The sequence below is a fragment of the Pristiophorus japonicus genome, chromosome 21 (assembly GCF_044704955.1).
Source record: "Pristiophorus japonicus isolate sPriJap1 chromosome 21, sPriJap1.hap1, whole genome shotgun sequence".
Classification (NCBI taxonomy): domain Eukaryota; kingdom Metazoa; phylum Chordata; class Chondrichthyes; family Pristiophoridae; genus Pristiophorus; species Pristiophorus japonicus.
In genome coordinates, this window is record NC_091997.1 from 6,027,272 (window position 1) to 6,039,733 (window position 12,462).

At 43.8% G+C, this 12,462-nt stretch overlaps 1 protein-coding gene and 1 pseudogene across 2 annotated transcripts in view; one reads left to right on the top strand and one right to left on the bottom strand.

Annotated features, from left to right (window-relative positions):
• LOC139233789 (ras-related protein Rab-5C) overlaps positions 1–12,462 on the bottom strand; it is a 51,028-nt gene that overhangs the window by 17,618 nt on the left and 20,948 nt on the right. The window lies entirely within an intron of this gene.
• LOC139233594 (mitochondrial import inner membrane translocase subunit TIM14 pseudogene) lies at positions 8,708–9,044 on the top strand (annotated as a pseudogene).

Sequence of the window (12,462 nt, forward strand, 5' to 3'; positions counted from 1 at the left end):
GGAGGCAGGAAAAAGGTGTTGCAAGAGTTTTCGAAGAGAGCTCCAGAAGCCCAACGACTCAAAGGTCAGTTTCCAGTGCTGGAGCAGAAACGGAAAAGGGTTAAGGGAACAAGTGGTCGGCTTCAAGGAGGAACTAAGCAAAAGGTGGCTATTGCAACAAAGGAGGTGCGATTAGAAGATTATAGATGTATCCACTGTGGAAATTAAGACCATAAAGCTCTTCAAAATCAAGAACCGCTTGCGTTTAGAAGGCTGAGCTGTGATCTAATCAAGGTATTAAAAAAGGATAGATTGGTTAGGCAAGTGTATCAAAGGACATGGAGCAAAGATGGTTAAATGGAGTCGAGGTACAGAGCCACCATGATGATCTAATTGAATGACAGAAGAGGCTCAATGAGGCCGAATGGTTACATCGGAACAAACAGGAGTAGGCAAAAGGTTAGAACGGAAGTCAGTTAATAATCTACTACTATTATAAAGCAGCTTCACTCTTGAACAGTAAAAGTAGCATTGCTGGCATAATTATATGGATCTCAACTGTTGAATCAAGAGACAGATAAGGGAAACAGAATAAAGAGACAAGAACATAGCACCCAGAGGCTACACATTGGGTTATTGGCAATTAAAACACAGGTAGTACTAATTAAGAAATTGATATCCACCCCCCGCCAAACACTAAGAACACCTGAAACAGGATTCAGAGTGCAGTTTGCAGAACAAATATGGAAACTTGTGTATAGTTTTTGAACCTATGCCCCAACTACAGTTGAAATTTATCATAATCCAGCAAAAAATCTTCCTATATAAAGACTTAAGAATACACAGAACATCTTGTGTCCTAGATGTATGTAGGGACTATGATGTATGCATAAACAAGAAATTATCCATCCAGTCGCACAATGAGTCGAATTCATTGTTCCCCATCGATAAAAACAATCGAGTAGGAGCAAATCAGTGCATGTTGGGTAGAAGTTTTGTACAAGTCAACAAGTAAGCATTTCCCGATCAGTCAGCACCATCAGCAAGATTCCTTTACAGCTCCCCATGCAATTCACAGCAAAGAACATAAGAAATAGGAGCAGTAGGCCATTTGGCCACTCGCACCTGCTCCGTCATTTAATAAGATCATGGCTGATCTGATCCTGGGCTCAACTCCACTTTCCTGCCCGCTCCCCAGAACCCTTCACTCCCTTATCGATAATTTATAGCACTTAAAACAGAAGCAAATGTACTCCCAAATCATAGCAATTTATTTCCTCACCTCTCCTTATACAGAAAATCACTACCAATCCAACACAAACACATGAGCAATCTAAAATTGCAGTATCTGAATGTTTCTTTGGCTAATGTCAGGTTATATAGTGCAGTATCATAGTTGCACCCAAAAGTTGCTGACTGCTAATCTGCCACTAAATGTTCCCGATTCACATGTTGCAAGGTGCTGCCATATCACTCGTGTGCAGTTTAAAGCAACTAATGGGAATTGAAGTGTGATTTTTTTTTTTTTTTTTAAAAGACAAACATTTGAAATAATTTAATTTGCACTTGTGGCTGGTTTCTACTCCATTTAAGTTTGTCTTTTCGGTGCTCATACCCAAATGGATACTCCACATGGTACCAGAATACTAAAGTTAGACATTTCCTAATATTCTTGCAGGTTGGATTCAGTGATTTAGGAATTTCAATTATTTTAAACCCAACCTGAAGATGGTCACCATTTTCCATAGCAATTTACGTGCTGGAAATTTTACAATTACAAATCCCTTTTACAATGAGACAACCCCATTTAAAATAATTGTAAATAAAAGTACTAAATTCAATCTGCCAAAACCATTGGGAGCATATGGTTGGATTTTACCCTGTAGTCAGTGCTAATCTGTTTGGTCATACTGCAAAGATGTTATTCAGGGATATGCAAGTGTACCATTTTAAATTCCGTGTCAGCTCAACTGTTCTGACTCCGAACAGTTTAATGGTATCCCTTGATGGCAATTCAATTTGAAAAGGCCTATTTCAAAAGGATGGAGTAAAGAATTTATTTTTTAAGTCACCACTCGGGGGAAAAAAAATAATGATATCCTAGCATACTGAAGCAGTACACAGTTTCTGAAACCTTTGGACAGCATTAGGGGCCTGAAGGAGATAGATAGATTAAAATGTCATCAGGTGAAGGAGGGTCATTCAGAGGTTGAACACACGCACACTCAGCTGGTAAGAGCTTGCTGCCTCCAATGTCTCCGAATTGACATGTAGGCAAACTTTGAGCCAAGACACACAAACATAGCACATAGCATTAAAGCAGCTGTAGGTGAGTGAAGTCCCAAACTGGCAAGTTTTAGGTTGGGAAGGTGGGTGGGGAAGGGGAGTGGAGATTAAGAAAAAGTCACTCCCAAAAAACAAAGACAACAAAGAGGACGAGGACAAGGAGAAGAGGAAGCCGGGCCCCACCGAGGACTTCGGGAAGGGGCCCGCACAAGACACAGACGACGCTTCGGGCGGGGCCCTCCCCCAGCGAGATGCCGGGCGGGCAGGCCCCGCCGATGAGGCAAGATGAGTCAGGCCACGCAGCCCGGGATAAGGGCGATGTCCCTGCACCCAGGGATAGGGTCGTCGCCCGAGAGACGGGACACACTGGGAGGGCCGGGAGCTACCGCGCACGCGTGCAGCTGCCGGCACAATTTTTGGCGCAGGGCTGTAGCTCCGCCCCCAGCAGCTCCTGCTGCGCCACGCCGAGCTAGAAACGGGCCTACAGCTATCAGAGAATCGCGAAGTAAATATTCGGCACAATTAATTCTACAAATTAGGCGGGCCTTTCCGATGTGCGCCGTTCTAGCGGGAGTCCGATACTGGAACCCATCCTCTCTGCATCCACCTCGTCAAGCCCCCTCAATCTTATACATTTCAATAAGATCACCCCTCATTCTTCTGAACTCCAACCTACTCAACCTTTCCTCAATTCAAACCCCTCATCCCCAGAATCAACCTAGTGAACCTTCTTTGAACTGCCTCCAAAGCAAGTACATCCTGTCGGAAATATGGAAACCAAAACTGCACACAGTATTCCAGATGTGGCCTCATCAATACCTTGTATAGCTGTAGCAAACTTCCCTGCTTTTATACTCCATCCCCTTTGCAATAAAGGCCATGAGCCTGCTCACAGAATCTGCTCTCAAAGACCAAATGTGTTCTTAGGGCAGGGAGAAAAGTGTGATTAACCACTGTTCCTTCCTGAAAGACACTGAAGACTAAGATGTTAGTTTAACACACTCATCCAGCCAGGCTAAGCATCCCCTACAGCAAGTTATTACAACATCAGCACGCATGGCTGATGTTGTAAACCCCACACACATTTACAAAAATAAGGTAAATATAACATTTAATTGTGATTAACTAACTTAATTGGCTTGACATTTCTAAGTGGTCCTGATGAGACTAATTACCTGTATGTGGAACCACTTTCCGCAAGGGTATGCTGGCATGGCATCAATTAAAAGCAGTCCAAAACCTTACTGCTGCCAGGTTACACAGATATTTACACAGAAGCCTGTCGACTCTACATAACAGGATCCAGTAGATTTTATTTGAACATGATTTTAATAGATTACAACTGAAGACGTTTAGAAAGGCAAGGTGGGAAAGAAAGCAATTACTGGAAATTTTTCCTCTATAAAAGGTGCAGCAGATTTCCCTGCCGCGCAGTCCCCGCCCACCCGAAGAGTTCCAGCTTATGCAGATATACACACTCCAGACATCACACGGTTAAAACAATCCGAACGCTGGTTGCTTTTAACCTGCACATTATTGTCTACAAACTGCCTGCCCAAACAAGTGAAACTCCAAATGACCAGAAAGGGACAGTCCAGAATATATTGTGGCCCAAAATTGCTGAAAATTATTATAGCAACAGCACATCTTCGATGTACACAAGTATTAGAGCGAGTGACTTATGGCATTATGGAAGCCACACTATAATTTGCTGGGACTTTGTCCCTGCTGCACAGTGTGTTTGGAGCAATCACAGGAATCAGTTTATTGTTTGAATTTAGAAATAACTGTTGCCCTCATTAGGTGCCTTTATTATTCAGTGGTGCAATTCTTTCAATGTCTCTGGTCAGAAACAATAGAAGTTATGCATCTGGGGCGACAGAGTCGCTGGTGCCCAATCTTAAACTTTCAAAATGTGACTTTTTTGTGTCATTCAGATGGTTAATCCCATGCATTGGGAATCTGGTCGTTAGTGATCACAATATAGCCATTTATGGGAGTGATTATTTTCAGTGTTCCAAGTTCCTCTGCGCATGTGCCCCCATTTGGGGAGCCTGAAGACCCTTATGGTACCGCCAATGCGCATCCGACGGATAAGTCGATACTGAACATATTTAGAAAGGCACCAACAGTGAAGCCACACCAGCCGACAAGCTCCGAACCACCAAAAGCCTTTTTGGCGGGGTTGGGAATCAGAATGTTTGTGCGATGCATCTCCAGGCCCCATTAACAAGGACTGAACATTGGGACCAGGCCTGAACCAGAACCCCACCGATTAAAATTCCCAACCAAGAGCTCAGGTTGGGGTTAGGCCCTGGTCAACGTGTCCAAAAGCCTTCTCCCTCCTCCTATGCCCTTCATCTTACACAGCTCCAGGAGCAGAGGCCACAGTGTCAGTCACATTAAAAATAGAAGTGCTGGTTGTAGGTTTTAGGCCTCGCTATAGGCCCGAAATCCTCTGCGACAGGAACTGAGAGACTGATGGGCTGAGGCAACGACACAACCGCTAGCCCTCTGGGTCTGCACTATCCCAATAACTGGGCCCCCAGGAAAAGACGCCAACGCCCGAACCACAGTGGGTACCAAAAGGAGGGTGAAGTGCTGGGCTCTGGGAACCCCAGCAAAAAGTTGAAGTAAAACTTGGTAGCTCAGAGCCACCATGCCAAGATGGCCTGGGATGGAGATTTCATCTCCGTATTTAACCTGCTCACTCGCTGAGGACTCGGTTGGGTGCTAGGATTCGCTTTAGTGTTAGTTACTTTGCCACGGACACAGGGAAAGGAGCAATTAAAGTTTAAATCTAAAACGGGGATCAAGTTTGTTTTACAGGTTCTCCTCAAACAGTTCAATCTGTCCACGGGCTGAGGACCGAGAGGAGGGGAGCGAGTGAAAAATAAAGTTAAAGTTAAAGGGCTTTCCATTGAGCTGCATTTCCAGTGGGATTCATAACCAAACTGGAGTCACTAAATGCCAGTTTATCAAAAACGCACACCTCATCTACCCTTCAAATTAAAAAAAAAATCGTAAATTGAGATGGTAACGCCTAAGCTGGTTTAATGCCTTTGGGAAACTAACTTTTTCCACCCACCTAAATTACACTCTTTCACTTCAATTGGACACAACTCTTGGTTCTGGAAGGGATGCCCCTGGACCTCCCAGTTTACAAAGTGTTTCAGTGCACTCTGCCACACACCATGGTTGCCCATTGATCAGACATGTGGGGACTGCAAATGAGCCAAAAAGGGAGGTTATCCAGAGATTTTAAACAAATCTCATTTGTTTGGATTGGAAGATCGTCACAAAACTAATTATACTTCTACATTCTGTAGTCTGGCAAGACTGGATTAAATTACACTTTGCAGGGTTGTCATAAGAACATAAGAATTAGAAACAGGAGTAGGCCATCTAGCCCCGAGCCTGCTCCGCCATTCAATAAGATCATGGCTGATCTGGCCGTGGACTCAGCTCCACTTACCCGCCCTCTCCCAGTAACCCTTAATGGTTAAAAATCTATCTGTGACTTGAATACATTCAATGAGCTAGCCTCAACTGCTTCTTTGGGCAGAGAATTCCAGATTCACAACCCTCTGGAAGAAATTCCTTCTCAACTTGGTTTTAAATTGGCTCCCCCGTATTTTGAGGCTGTGCCCCCTAGTTCTAGTCTCCCCTACCAGTGGAAACAACCTCTCTGCCTCTATCCCTTTCATGATTTTAAATGTTTCTATAAGATCACCCCTCATCCTTCTAAACTCCAACGAGTAAAGACCCAGTCTACACCAGGCAGAATCAAAGTACACATTCCAAATGGTTTGGTCCCTTTGGAGGACAAGACATACCCATCAAAAATCTGGTCTTATCCTCCAAGGGGTCCAATCAGAAATCGGGTGTTGCAAATAGACTTATACCATATTAAAATCCACGCTGCAAATCAGAAATAGCATAGGGATTACAGACTGCTTGAGTAACTGAAGTCCCTAGTTTTTATGTTGTTTGAACAACCTGAATGGGAAAGGGGTGGGGGGGGTCATTGTCCCAGCCAATGAGCGAATCAGACAGATACAATTCCTTAAGGCAAATCAGCTCTATCATTTGAATTAGTGCTTGTTTCTGCCCATCAGTTCAACTGTCAAAACATCTATTTTAAACACTTCTGGACCAGAGTAGCATCACATCACAATGTGCTTTTGCCATTGGTGACACTGCTCCCGATCAATCATTATGCTTGCTGCGGCAAATTCCAATTAATTTTCCAGCAATTTGTGGTGCAAATCACCACTGGAGGGTCAGTGAGCACAATGATTTAACTTACGCCATTAAGTCACCAATGTCATGACTTCCAGGTAATATTGTACCTGACAATACATCACCGTAGCCATTGTAAAACACCACATCAATTAAGCAATGCCACAAGGAATCAGCTCGCATAGTTTAAAAAAAAAGAAACCTGCTTTTTGAAAGGAGTTCGCAGGCAACTGCTGTTTATAACTAATCGAGGAAGTTACCATTTATGTAACAATGTAACATGTAACAATATCCATTGTATATTAGTTGTTTTAGAAATGCATCTGCATTTGAAAAACTTGCTCAGATAAATGACAACTATGATCTATTCCAGTAGAAAAGCTCGCCATCAAATTCTAGTGCATAACCTTGGAGAGCAGCATTGTGCCACTAAGTCACCATCAATTTCAACCTTAATCCACTTAGAAATGTAAACTGAAAAGTTTAAAATTTACCTGCAATTATTTTGCAAAATACTGAGCTAAACAGATCAGAAAAAGTCCCCAAGTTAATCCCAGGACTGTGCTGAATTAGATTAATCCACATAACAGTGGAATGCTACAGGTGGCTGGGGGCGAGGAAGAAAGGGTCAAGAAGAGTAAAGCAAAGAAAGTAGGAGAGAGAAACAGCCAGGGTTCTTGCTCGTCACTATCCTGTGACCCTGATCAGAGTAGTCAATGCTCCAGGATCGGTAGTGATGGTACTTCCCCGTATTTGAAAAAGGCGCACACCACCTCAAACCACATGGGGAAAAAAAAAAAAGAGTAAGGTACCAGAGTTGCCAATGCTTATGGCAAGATAGCCTAGCAAAAATCGGCACCTTCAAGAGGAGAGCCAGAGAGGGAATCAAAACACATTACTGAAACATGGGCTTAAACAGGGGAAAAATATTCAAACTTCATCTTGAAGAAAAATACATTTTAAGTAACATTGCAGCCAAAACTGCTCTCATCAGGAATGTAACCCTGGTCGTAGATTTTTCTCTGGGTACAGAAGCTTACAATTAAAATGTTAAAATGTAAATCTGAGCTTCAGCTCAGTACAAATTCTCCAATGCTGTATAAATTGACAAACAATTGCAGGAGTGCTTTAACAGTCTGACAGCATTCAAAACAGAACTCATTTGTACATAGTGTCTAAAAGAAATGCTCAAGTGGTCCTTGTTGAAATTTCTTTTGCATTTCTCAGATGAGACATTTGGGGCTGGATTGTGTCTGACTTTGCGACCGGATTTTTTGCCACAATTTGATCCTCTGCGGTGAAAACTCGGTTGGCGGGATCTTCGGGCACCTTTTTGTGGCGGCGCTTTCATGTCCCGCCAGGGAGAGCGCCGCCGACATGAAACTATGTGCAACGCCACGGATTGCATTACCGTCGTGCTTTTGTCTCTCTCCGGATCTGTACTCTGCACCCAGAATACCGACAGGGTCAAACCTGTCAGTGCAACCCTGCCAGCAGCAGTAAGTATGAAGACCTGCAAATAAAGGCAAGTTAAAGTTTGTATTTTTTAATTCTTTCAGCGATTTAGTAGATAAGGGTTTTGTGAATGTTTTTATGTATTTTCCCCCTCCCAAGGACTCTCTCGCAGCGCTACTGGTCCCGGACTAAAGTTGCCAAAACTCACGTGGTTTGCGCCGTGAATCCTCGACTTTACACCGATGCGCTGTAAATACCTAAAAAGGGTAGTGCAGCAAAATGGTAATTTTGGCAAAAAACTACCGTTTGCCAAAATCCAAAAATCTAGCGCCTATTCTGATGTCCACTTTCCCACCTTCCGGGGACGTATGTTCTCCTGTGCCATGCACGTTTGTCCATTGTGAAAATAGAATCGCCCGTTTGCCTCTCTGGCAACTGTCAGCCAGCAAGTGGATGGACAGAAGTGGTCCAGTTATACATGTCCCAATTTCAGACCCTCAACCATCCCGTGGAGGAAAAACCACCAATCTCCATTCGGTGAAGGCCACAACAGATATCTAGCACTCAGCTCTGGAGTGTCAAGCCACCTCTGATCACTTCTAACTTGTATCAAAATATCTAAATTTAGTATTGGTTACATCTGTGACAACACGACTGCGAAGAGGTGGTCAAGATGTGGGGGTGATGGGATATTAAGGCACAGTTTGTAGATATATTTTTAAAGATAATCCGCCTTTCATTAAAAATGGCTAGCACGATGGCAGTGGTTGGCCTGACAGTTGCTGCTGCATTTGCAGGCCGGTATGTTGTTCCAAGCTATGAAGCATATGGAACCAGCTTTGAAACAAACCATTCAAAACCTGCCCAAGTCAGCTTTCAGTGGATACTACAGGGGTGGATTTGAGGCTAAAATGACCAAGAGAGAGGCAGCTCTTATTTTGGGAGTGAGCCCTACAGCTAATAAGGTTAAGATCTGGGAGGCACACAGGAGGATGGATCATGGTGCTTAACCACCCAAAGGTGGATCTCCTTACCTTGCATCCAAAATCAACGAAGCTAAAGATTTACTGGATTCTCAATAAAAAGTAAGCTTGGAGGTAGGCGGGTGAACCATAACCACTTGTATATGAGAATATATTATGGTTTATGTTATGCTAATAGGTTTATTTAATCATGTAATCAAGTAAGTGTACTTTAAATAAATCATCTGATGTTCAAAAAAAATAGACTGCTCACAATGGTGCTAATGATGCATCAAGACATGCAGGTCAAAAGCAAAGAAATACAAGTCAGACACCAAACAGTATTTTCAAACCATTTTCTCTAAATAAGTACACTTTTCTGCAACTCCAGGCCTATTATAAATTCAAAATCAATCATGTGATGCAGAATTATAATTTTAAAAGAAAATATACTGGCCAAATAGTAATGCAAGTTAAATAAATGGCAAGAATAAAATACAGGTTTTAAGAGAGGCTTAACAAACAGCTAAAAGCACAGTTTAACTGATCAATGATACTCATTTCATTGATGTTAACACTGCAGCATCAATAGCACCAGCTGGCAAATCTAGAAACCTTCAGCAGAGTACTTAAGAAACTGACCAGAATATTGGAACAGTTTCTACTACAATCTCCCAGAGATATCAATACTTCATCCAATGACTGGGCAGGTTCCTGCCCAAAGAAACAGCAAAATATTTTGGCCAACAGTCATGAACATATTATTGAATCTATTAATCATCCACCAAAACCAGATGTTGTACAATTCTGTAATTTTACACATTCCAACCACCACCTGGATTAATACTGTACAGAAGGATACCATATGCCACAGTACAGAGGTCAGTTACCGACACTGCATGACACTTTATTCATGGGATGTGGGCATCGCTGGCAAGGCCAACATTTATTGCCCAACTGTAATTGCCCTTGAAGGCAGCGGTGAACCACTTTCTTGAGCCGCTGCAGTCTCTGACGATACTCCCAGAGCTGTTAGCTAGGGAGTTCCAGGATTTTGACCCGGTGACAAAGGAATGGCGAGATATTTCCAAGTCAGGATGGTGCGTAACTTGGAGGGGACGGTGTTCCCATGCGGCTGCTGCCTTTGTCCTTCTAGGTGGTAGAGGTCGTGAGTTTGGGAGGTGCCGTCATAAGAATATAAGAATTAGGAACAGGAGTAGGCCATCTAGCCCCTCGAGCCTGCTCCGCCATTCAACAAGATCGTGGCTGATCTGGCCGTGGACTCAGCTCCACTTACCCGCCCGCTCTCCATAACCCTCAATTCCCTTATTGGTTAAAAATCTATCTATCTGTGATTTGAATACACTCAATGAGCTAGCCTCAACTGCTTCCTTGGGCAGAGAATTCCACAGATTCACAACCCTCTGGGAGAAGAAATTCCTTCTCAACTCGGTTTTAAATTGGTTCTCTCGTATTTTGAGGCTGTGCCCCCTAGTTCTAGTCTCCCCGACCAGTGGAAACAACCTCTCTGCCTCTATCCTGTCTATCCCTTTCATTATTTTAAATGTTTCTATAAAATCACCCCTCATCCTTCTGAACTCCAACGCGTAAAGACCCAGTCTACTCAATCTATCATCATAAGGTAACCCCCTCATCTCCAGAATCAGTCTAGTGAATCGTCTCTGTACCCCCTCCAAAGCTAGTATATCCTTCCTTAAGTAAGGTGACCAAAACTGCACGCAGTACTCCAGGTGCGGCCTCACCAACACCCTGTACAGTTGCAGCAGGACCTCCCTGCTTTTGTACTCCATCCCTCTCGCAATGAAGGCCAACATTCCATTCGCCTTCCTGATTACCTGCTGCACCTGCAAACTCATTTTTTGGATTCATGCACAAGGACCCCCAGGTCCCTCTACACCACAGCATGTTGTAATTTCTCCCCATTCAAATAATATTTCCTTTTACTGTTTCTCCCCCCCCACCCCCCAAGGTGGATGACCTCACATTTTCCAACATTGTATTCCATCTGCCAAACCTTAGCCCATTCACCTAACCTATCTAAATCTCTTTGCAGCCTCTCGGTGTCCTCTACACAACCCGCTTTCCCACTAATCTTAGTGTCATCTGCAAATTTTGTTACACTACACTCTGTCCCCTCTTCCAGGTCATCCATGTATATTGTAAACAGTTGTGGTCCCAGCACCAATCCCTGTGGCACACCAATAACCACCGATTTCCAACCCGAAAATGGACCCATTTATCCCGACTCTCTGCTTTCTGTTAGCCAGCCAATTCTCTATTCGTGCGAATACATTTCCTCTGACTCCGCGTACCTTTATCTTCTGCAATAACCTTTTGTGTGGCACCTTATCGAATGCCTTTTGGAAATCTAAATACACCACATCCATCGATATACCTCTATCCACCATGCTCGTTATATCCTCAAAGAATTCCAGTAAATTAGTTACACATGATTTCCCTTTCATGAATCCATGTTGCGTCTGCTTGATTGCACTATTCCTATCTAGATGTCCCGCTATTTCTTCCTTAATGATTGCTTCAAGCATTTTCCTCACTACAGATGTTAAACTAACCGGCCTATAGTTACCTGCCTTTTGTTTGTCGAAGCAGCCTTGGTGGGTTGCTGCAGTGCATCTTGTAAATGGTACAATGCGAGGCCACCGTGCACCAGTGGTGGAGGGAATAAATGTATAAGGTGGTGGACGGGGTGGCAATCAAGCAGGCTGTTTTGTTCTGGATGGTGTCAAGCTTTGAGTGTTGTTGGAGCTGCTGCACTCATCCAGGCAAGTGGAGAGTATTCCATCACACTCCAGACTTGTGCTTTGTAGATGGTGGAAACGCTTTGGGGAGTCAGGAGGTGAGACACACCGCAGAATACCCAGCTTCTGACCTGCTCTTGTAGCCACAATATTTATGTGGATAGCCCAGATTCAGCAATAGTAAGACCATTGAATGTCATGGTGCGGTGGTTAGACTCCCTCTTATTGGAGATAGGCACGTGTGGTGCAAATGTTACTTGCTGCTCATCAGCCCAAGCCTGAAAGTCATCCAGATCTTGCTGCCTGTGGGCACGGACTGCTTCACTGGCCTAGAATTTGCAGCCCTGATGACCATCCAGCAGCGTTCACCATCATTTTGCCTTTAAAACTGTCTACAACTTGAGTTTAGCGCATGCGTATAGCCCAATGTGGAAATCCTGAAGTTGCAGTTTGTCATTGTGCTCCGAGGTCTGGAGCAGAGTGGTCCTGGCAGAACCCAAACTGCGCATTGGTGAGCAGGTTATTAGTGAGCAAGAGCCACTTGATAGCATTGTCGATGGCACCTTCCATCACATTGCTGCTGATTGAGTAGACTGATGGGGCAGTAATTGGCCGGATTGAATTTTAAAATCTACAGCGCAGGAGGCCGCCATTTCTGCCCATCGTGTCCACGGCGGCCGATAAAGCCACTCGGTCCTCGGTCAGTAGCCCTGAAGGTTACATATAAACCAATGAACAATGGTGGAAAGGTAAAGAGC